The 8,699-nt window shown below is 46.8% G+C and overlaps 1 protein-coding gene across 1 annotated transcript in view; it reads right to left on the bottom strand.

Annotated features, from left to right (window-relative positions):
• LY86 (lymphocyte antigen 86) overlaps nt 1-8,699 on the bottom strand; it is a 47,182-nt gene that overhangs the window by 9,966 nt on the left and 28,517 nt on the right. The gene's annotated exons all lie outside the window — the stretch shown is intronic.

Genomic DNA, 8,699 nt, shown 5'->3' with positions numbered 1-8,699 from the left:
GCGGCAGCCACGGGGAAGTGCTCTGTGATTGGAAATAATGAAATAGACAGCACGAAGGGTGACCTTTCTCAGACTGGCGGCCTCTGGGGCCCATGCCCGCCCGGCAGAGCTCTGGGGATGTTTATTAAAATGCAAACACCGGCAAGCCTGGCCGGAGGTTTGAAGTGGTACCCGGGGGTGGGGGTCGGCCTGCTCAATTAACTTCCTAAACGATTATTGTACAGAAGTGTGAGTCCTTCAGCCAGATTTATGAAATTCCACAACTGGATCCTGTATTGTAAATTTGTAAAGGATCCTGTATTGTTTTAGAAAATTAAAAATGCTTTGGTCTTAGGCCATTGTTGGTCTCAGTAGCGGGGCTCAACAAAAATAAAGAACTGACGAGTGTCAAAGGACGGGTTCAACACATTCCTGGCTCATTTACAAAGACTTCAGTTTGAAGGTGGAGGGAAAGCTCCCAGGGCAAAGGATTCCTTAACAGGCTCGCTCCTTCCTTCCTTCCTTCCTTCCTTCCTTCCTTCCTTCCATCCATCCATCTATCCTTCCTTTCTTCTCTCTCACTTCCTTCCTTTCCTTTCTTAAAAAAAGTCCTCTTTCTCTTGGTCATTGCTGGTACTCACTCTAGAGGGATAATTATTTCTCCTCCTCCTTCTTCCTCTTCCTCTTCGTCTTTTTTTGCAGTTCAAGGGTGGCATTTTCTGCTCATATGAGAAGAAATCACTGTTGCTGTTGATGCTCCATGAATTTGCAGCAGCAGCATCTGCCCGGCCATCACAAGTGGGAAACCCACAGCTGCTTGAAGTGTGCAGACAAAGACTAAAACATGAAGAGAGAAAAGGCAGGTGGCTGAGTGGCTGGTGCTTCAGATTTCCAGTTTCATGAGAAACGCAGACGAGACTCTCTCCCCAGAGGCGCGAGGGGGCCACGGAGTCTCGGCTTGGCCTGGTCAGCCGCCAGAGGGTACACAGCTCGCACCGAAGTCAGGTTCCTGCTACCCCTGAGGAGCAGCTCTTAAACGTCTAAGGCTCCGAGGCTCCACCACGCCTCCAGGCCTGGTTGAAATGCAGGTTCCACTCTGAGATTGACGACTTCAGGGGCTCAGAGCCCTTCCTTGAGAAACCCCTAATCAGCTGCGTGAAGTAGTAACCATTGATCACTTCTGCGGTGCTTACTGTGTGCTGGGCTCTGTTCCAAGGGCTTTGCAGAGAGCAGCCCAATTTAGTTTTTTCTTTTTTGGGTGGGGGGAGGGAGGTAACTAGGTTTATTTGAGGGACTGGGGATTGAACCCAGGACCTCGTGCATGCTGAGCATGAGCTCTAGCCACTTTGAACTTTACCCCCCACCCCGCCGGCTTTATCCTTATAGCAGTGCCATGAAGTATCTTCCTTGTCGTACAGATGTGGAAACTGAGGCTCAGAGAGACTGAGTAGTTTGCCGGAAGTCACATAACCCAAGTGACAGTAAAGGTCCAGCTCTCTGTAAGTCTGGCTTCCAACCCTGTGCTTACTTATAACTAGGCTTGTGGTTGCCAAGCTGTGGTCCCCGGACCAGCATCTTCGGCCTCACCTGGGGATGCACATTCTCAGGCTCCTCCCCACCCCCAGGTGTGCTGGCTGGGAAGCTGTGGGTCGATCCTGCAATCTGCGGTTGGACAATCATCCGGGTGATACTGGTCCGTGCTCTCCAAGGCAGCCTGGCGGTGCGGCGAAGCAGGGAGCAGGAAATTCATAGAGAGATAGCGGTTTGGGCAGCAGCCGCCTGCAGTTATAAAGTGACAGCGGGGGTGAGGATGGCGGACAAACTGCAGTTTCCCAGGTGGCGGAGAACCATGGAGAACCACTCCCTCCTTGGAGCTGTTGACTCAGCATAGGAAGTGGAAGCAAGACGCACTAGTCCCCACCTGCGCCACCTTGTCCCTGGGCTGTTAGCTGCGGTGGGTGAAGGACAGGCCCAGAAGCCGGGACTAGGGAGAGACTGAGAATGAGCACAGGGCCAGCGGAGCAGAAAGCCTGAAGCCAAGCAACTTGGAGACGCAGGAGGTCTGCAACGGCAAGGAAATCAAACGGAAGAGAATAGGCAGGGGCTGCCACCCCAGAGAAGATGCGTTTTAAGCTGGAGGCCTCAGATAAAGCCGCTTCTCCCCTTCTTTTACAGCAGAAATCAATGAGCGCGTTCCTGGACCTGCATTTGTTACTACGTGTGCGGTGAATGCAAAACAGTGTGCTTGTCGGAGGCTGTTGGGTCGTGGGCAGAGATTAATGGTGGAACTTCTTCCAGGCAGCACTTGCCTGGAAGGTGCTTTTTTGCCCTGTCTTCTACTACAGCGCTGCAAGGTAGAAGGCATTTTGTGGAAAGCGTTGTTTATGGAAGAATTTCCAAATCTAGGCAATTTCCAAATTTCCTCCATTTCTTAGACCTGTGAAAAGGAGCATTTAGAAACAGAGATAGTGAAGTCTAAGGAACTTGAGCTGCCAAAAAGTGAATTGCTGATCCAGATAGCACTGTTCAGACCGAAGTTTGAATAATTGCAGACAGTGAGGCTGAGAAGCGTCTGCGAAGACTGATGCTCGGGGAATCCTTGACAATGACTGATCGCGGGGGACGGTCAGGGGCACGTGCTCAGCGTGAACCAGAACAGATGGGAAACGCCCAAGTGAATGAAAGGGGTGGAGGACAGGCGGCCACGACGAGTACCCACTGCACTTCCACCTTGTCTAATTTGTAGGTGTGAGATCAGTGAGATTCAGAGCAGAATCCCTTAGTCGCTGTCAGGGGTACCACCTGCCCGGCGGGCACTGCCATGTCAGGCTTGAAAACCAGCTCTCAGCAGATCTTCTTTGCTATACGCTGAAATTCACCTAATCATGACATATTCCCCACTCTGGACAAACAAAGTAGGTAAGTTCCGATTTATGCGAAAGATAAACCAGGGAGCGTTATGTCTTTGACTTAAGGACTCCTCAGCTTCCAGCGGTGTCATTGTCATATTTATTTTCGCTACAAGCTTTCCAGATGCTACAGAGAAACAGTGGTGGACTAAATTTTAAATGTATCTCACTATTACTGTTGTTATTTCTTATTTAGTCTTCCAATGAAGTATTCTGGTTACTCCCGTTTCGTGGATGAAGTAAGTGAGAAGCAGGGATTAAAAAGTCTTTCAGAAGGAAAGGGCTCTGCCCTAGCCTGCAGGTGGCAGCCATGGGGAGGGGAGGAGCCCTGCTCCCTGGCTTATTCATCAGGTGGTCTTCAATTTCCTTCCTTCCTTCCTTCCTTCCTTCCTTCCTTCCTTCCTTCCTTCCTTCCTTCCTTCCTTCCTTTCTTCTTTTTCTTCTTTCTTTCTTTCTTTCTTTCTTTCTTTCTTTCTTTCTTTCTTTCTTTCTTTCTTTCTTTCTTCTTTCTTTCTTTCTTTCTTTCTTTCTTTCTTTCTTTCTTTCTTTTTCTTTCCTTCTTTCCTTCTTTCTTTCCTTCTTTTTCTTTCCTTCTTTCCTTCTTTCTTTCCTTCTTTCTTTCTTTCTTTTCTTTCTCTCTCAGATCTGTGTTTTTCCCCATGTTTTAAAAAATTGAACTATAGTCAGTTTACAATGTTGTGTCAATTTCTGGTGCATAGCATAATGTCTCAGTCATACACATACATGCATATATATATGCCTTTTCATATTCTTCCTCATTGTAGGTTACTGCAAGATATTGAGTATAGTTCCCTGTGCAGCACAGAAGAAACTTGTTTATCTATTTTATGTGTAGTAGTTAGTATCTGCAAATCTTCAACCCCCAGTTTATCCCTTCCTACCCCCTTTTCCCCTGGTAACCATAAGTTTGTTTTCTATGCCTGTGAGTCTGTTTCTGTTTTGTAAATAAGTTCATTTGTGTCTTTTTTTTTTTTTTAAGATTCCACATGTGAGTGATATCATATGGTATTTTTCTTTTTCTTTCTGGCTGACTTCACTTGCTGCAAATGGCATTATTTTATTCTTTTTTATGGCTGAGTAGTGTTCCACTGTAATATACCACGGCTTCTTTATCCAGGCATCTGTCGATGGACATTTAGGTTGTCTCCATGCCTTGGCTGCTGTAAATAGTGCTGCTGTGAACACTGGGGTGCACGTTCCATCAGGTGCTCTTTCTTCCCACCATCCGTCTCTGTGCTAAGTCCCCTCTCTTTGTCCCAAATCTAATTTGTTGGCATGTGCCAAAGCAGAGTCAATGTCAAGTCGTTATATTTTCCTGAGAAGCCTGGATCTGAATTTTATCCCGAACCTTAGGTTGGTGTTCACTGTAACGAAAGCCAGAGGGTACGTGTGTTCACAGATCTGATGAAGAGCCCTGAATTCTGACTGGCTTCACAGCCGTCTTTCCCAAAGGCAAGTCTGCTACAGAGGCACCTCTGGCAGGGCTGGTGATTTCCAGCACATGGGCCAAATCCCACCCAATGCCTGTTTTGAGCAGCTGTGAACTAAGAATGGATTTTACATTTTTAAAGGGTAGGAAAAAACTCAAAAGAATAATATTTCATGTTGTGGAAAACCTAGGTGGAATATTTAATTTCAGATAATAGTGTCCATAAATAAAGTTTTATTGGGACACATCCACGCCCATTCATTTCCACGTTGTCTGTGGTCATTTCACGCTCCAACAGCGTTGGTGAGTGGTTGTGGGAGAGACACGTGGTCTGCAAAGCCTGAATGTCTGCTGTCTTGCCCTTTGCAGAAAAGGTTGCTGACCGGTGACCTAAGGGCTTGTTAACATAGGGCGCTAAGCCCCAGCCCAGAGTTTCTAGTTCACTGGCTCTGGGTGAGGACCAAAAACGTGCGACTCTAACATTTTCCCAAGATGTTGCTGACGTTGCCGGTCTGGGGACCACACTTTGAGAAACACGGCCTTATGTAGCGGCTGGTTACACCCAAAGATGATTGTTTGATTCCTGTAATTTGGTCATGCATTTAAAATCTTTTCTCTAGTCCTGGTAGGGGGCTGAAATGAGTTATACATCTACGGCGGCAGTTCCTTTGTGTTCAAAGAGGGTATGTAGCAGATGGGTTTAGACCAGGTCCCGGCTCCCTAGCCTGCTGGCTGTGTGACCTAGGGTAACTTACTTCACCTCTCTGGGACTCAATTTCCTCATCTGTTAACATGAGGTTAATAAAGGTAGTTTCTATACTTCAAAAGGTTGATGCCAATTAATTAGTTAATACTCACAAGGTGCCTGGAAAGCCCCTAGCACACCTCACGTGCTAAGAGGATGCTGGTTGCTATCGTGCAGTCCAGTCCCTGCCTAGGGCCAAGGTTTCAGCCAAGGCTGTACTTACGCCTCAACCTTGGCTGAAACCACCTGGCCTGGGTGCTAATCCCAGAGATTCTGGTTTCATTGGTCTGGGGTATGGAGTTTTAGGATCTTCAAAAATTTGAAGGGGACATTATAATGTAGCACTGTTCTCACAAAATACAATGAGAACCCCATGTGTAATTTTGCATCTTTTAGTAGCAACGTTGAAGAAGGTGAAGTTAATTTTAACAATGTTAAATATCATGTTTTATTGTTCATAATTAATAAGTGATATATTAATGATATGTTTTATTTCACTCAGTATATCCCAAACATTATCATTTCAACATGTACCCAAGACAACAGCGATTGAAATGTGCAGCTTTCTTTTTTCAGATCAAACCTTTGAAATCCAGTGCGTATTTTACCTTTACAGCACATCTCCATTTGGACTGGCTATGTTTCCGTGGCCGAGTAGCCACATGTGGCTAGTGGCCTCCACATAAAACAGCATGAATCTAATGAATGTGCAACCAAGATTGAGATGCGGTGGGGTAAGGGCGGTCCGTGACTGTGGACCCGACCAAAGCTGTCTAACAACATGCAGATTCTACTGGCATCACTGTTAGAAGTTGAGTATTAAGGCGGTTTACTGAAGCTTCCCTCCTCAGGGTTAGTAACTAGTTGTGGTCATTAAGGACATTCAGCTGAATGCCAGTTCAGTCTTAAAAATTGGCAGAGCGAGTTTGAAAGCATCAAGATCAAAGAAAGCAAATGCATCTGCATGACTTGATGCCGAGAGTAGAGAAAGGAACGAGGGAGCAGTAACAGAGTAGGAAGCAAGACGGGGGCCTGTTTAGCCCCTCTCAGTGAACCCACAGCCGGTAAAGGGGGCCGCAGGCACCCAAGGACAGAGCTCAGAGTGGACATTACACGAGCCCTTGACATTCTATGCAACACTTGGATTCAGATTTTGCTTAATTCCAAGTGTCACTGAGTATTAAGTAGGTTATGATTCTTTTTGTGAAAACGTACTCACATTGGGAAGAGAATTCATCCTCCTTTGTCTTTCCTACAAAGATCAACTAAGATTGGAAAGAGTAACCTTGTACATTGATTATAAAAGCAAAAGAGATTTCCAAGGAGACGGAAATAAAGCTCTGCAGCGCCACCATTTACAGGTCCTTGCGATTAAGCTCCTAAGTGCGTACGATCTCGGCGTTTTCCTGGGCGTACACACTTATACGCATTTCAGTAAAAACAGGATCCAATAGTGAGCCCTCGTTTGTGGCAGCTTCTTTGTCACTTAACAATATTCTTACGAGTATATTTTCCTGTACTTTAATAGTCTCCTTCAACCTCACTTCAAAGCACAGCATATTGTACCTTTATTTGGCTGAACAGTGATCTACCCGGCCACTTCCCTACAATCGGACGTATAGGCTGTTTCCGCAGAGTGACCCATCGCATCGTAAATGGCAACGCCACACGAGCATCACTGGGCCTTCCAATCCAGCGTGCTCTTGCCTTAGAGGAGGCAGAGGAAGATGCAGAAGAAGAGGAAACGACATTTCGTATGTGGTCCCACTAACCTGACCTGTTCTGCAGTTTTACCTGGCTCGGAGAACAGCCAGTAGGGTGCAGAGAAATGCACCGTGATGCTGTGCAAACATCAAACAGCTCAGCTGCGGCTGAGACCGTGACGGGCGGTCAGTGGGCACCAAGTCGCCTCACTTCTCTTCTAGGAAGGGCCTGCGACCCCAGAGGGACCCCGCTTCCAGCTTACATTGTCGCATGCTTGTGACATGCTTGTGCTCGGTTTGCATTGACTTCAGTTCCCCTCAGCGCCACGTTTTCCCCTCTGGTCTTAGAAAGAATCACTTCTTTTCAATAGAATCATTCCTGCAGTAGGTTTGCGGGTGGGCTGAAAAAACTTACATCACCCCAGAAGAAGCCTCCGAATTTAAGATTTTACTTTTCCCGGCTTATGTAATTTCCATAATCATTTGTTTATGTGGCCTTTGTGTATCACTTTTCAGATCGTTCTTATACTATTTAAAATTTCCTAGCAATTCCCTAAGTTCGGCTTCTCAGCCTGCCTGTGCTGTTATCAACCCGACAGCAATAAAGCCAATAAATGGCTTCAGAACCGCCCAGCATTTGGCTACGATAAACACCAGCCTTTGAAGCTGCTGAACTGAATTGGACACTTCAGTTCCTGGGAACAACAGCTCTTCTCTTTTATTAATCCTGTCAAAACCATTCACAGAGGGAAAAAAAAGTTTGGTTTTCTTAAACTTGGAGGACCAAGATACTCTACTTTTTGCTAGATGTGATGCGCCTCGTCTGTGGTCTGCATAGGTGTCCTCAGATGGTCACTTTGGAGGCGGGCTGGTGCACCTGCATTCAATCCGTCGTATGCAAATACAGCACCACAAGCACTTACTGCATCTTTCGTCTGTGCCAGGCTCTCTTAGTCAAGTCTGCAGGGACAGCCAGAAATATTCCTGCCTTCGAGGGGATCACGGTTGAAGCGTCTGCCTTCAAGGGACACACACACACACACACACACACACACACACACACACACACACACTATGGTATACAATTCCGGCCAAGGTAAGTGGGAATGGAATATTCCAAGAGGGTCCAGAAGGAGCAATTCATGTGGCGGGGGACTGGAGGAGGGCTTCTGAGAAGAGGTGATGCTGGAGTTAGGTCTGGGTGGAAGACAAAGGGCAGCGGGCTTTCGAGGCTAAGGGACCTACTGGCACGTCATGTGTGAAAACACAGGGCGTGGTCAGACAGTGGCAAATGACGCACGTGGGGCAGGATGTGTCTAGAAGCAGGGTAGAGTCAAATTTGTGACAGACTTTGGTCCCTAAAGGACTTAGACTTTGTTCGGTAGGGATGGGGGCGCTTGGGACTCTGGGGAAGGTGGGTGACATGATCAGATCCGTATGTGAGAAGACCACCCTGGCAGCAGTGGGGAGGCAGGGGACCAGTGAGAAGCCGTTTCCCTCATCCAGCAGGTCGGGAGGGAGACTCGATCCAGGGAGTAGCAGGAAGGAGTGAAGGGCAGCCCAGTGTGTGTCCTTTCTTACCAACAAGGTGGTACTGCAGAGCCGACCTGTTTCCACATTTGGGTTCAAGAATACTTATTTGGGGGGAAAATTTGAAAGATAAGCCAAAGACAGGAGATAGGACAGTAGATGCCAACTAGAGGTGGCAGCCTACGAAGTTGTCTTTCTTGTTGGGTTTGTGGTTTAATTAGCAGCTTAAGATGCTTTGAGTTCCTCCTAAATGTTACATAAAGTCAGGAATGCTCGCAGACCATCAGCATTATGATGTTATTTTATATACAGCCTCTAACAGGCTTTTAAGTAACCTGAAGGCAATCAGGAAAGCAGTTCTGTATTACATTGTCCAGATTGCC

This window comes from Camelus ferus, chromosome 20, assembly GCF_009834535.1.
Source record: "Camelus ferus isolate YT-003-E chromosome 20, BCGSAC_Cfer_1.0, whole genome shotgun sequence".
Lineage (NCBI taxonomy): Eukaryota > Metazoa > Chordata > Mammalia > Artiodactyla > Camelidae > Camelus > Camelus ferus.
The sequence above is the reverse complement of the archived record's forward strand: the minus strand, read 5'-3'. Positions and strand labels throughout refer to the sequence as shown.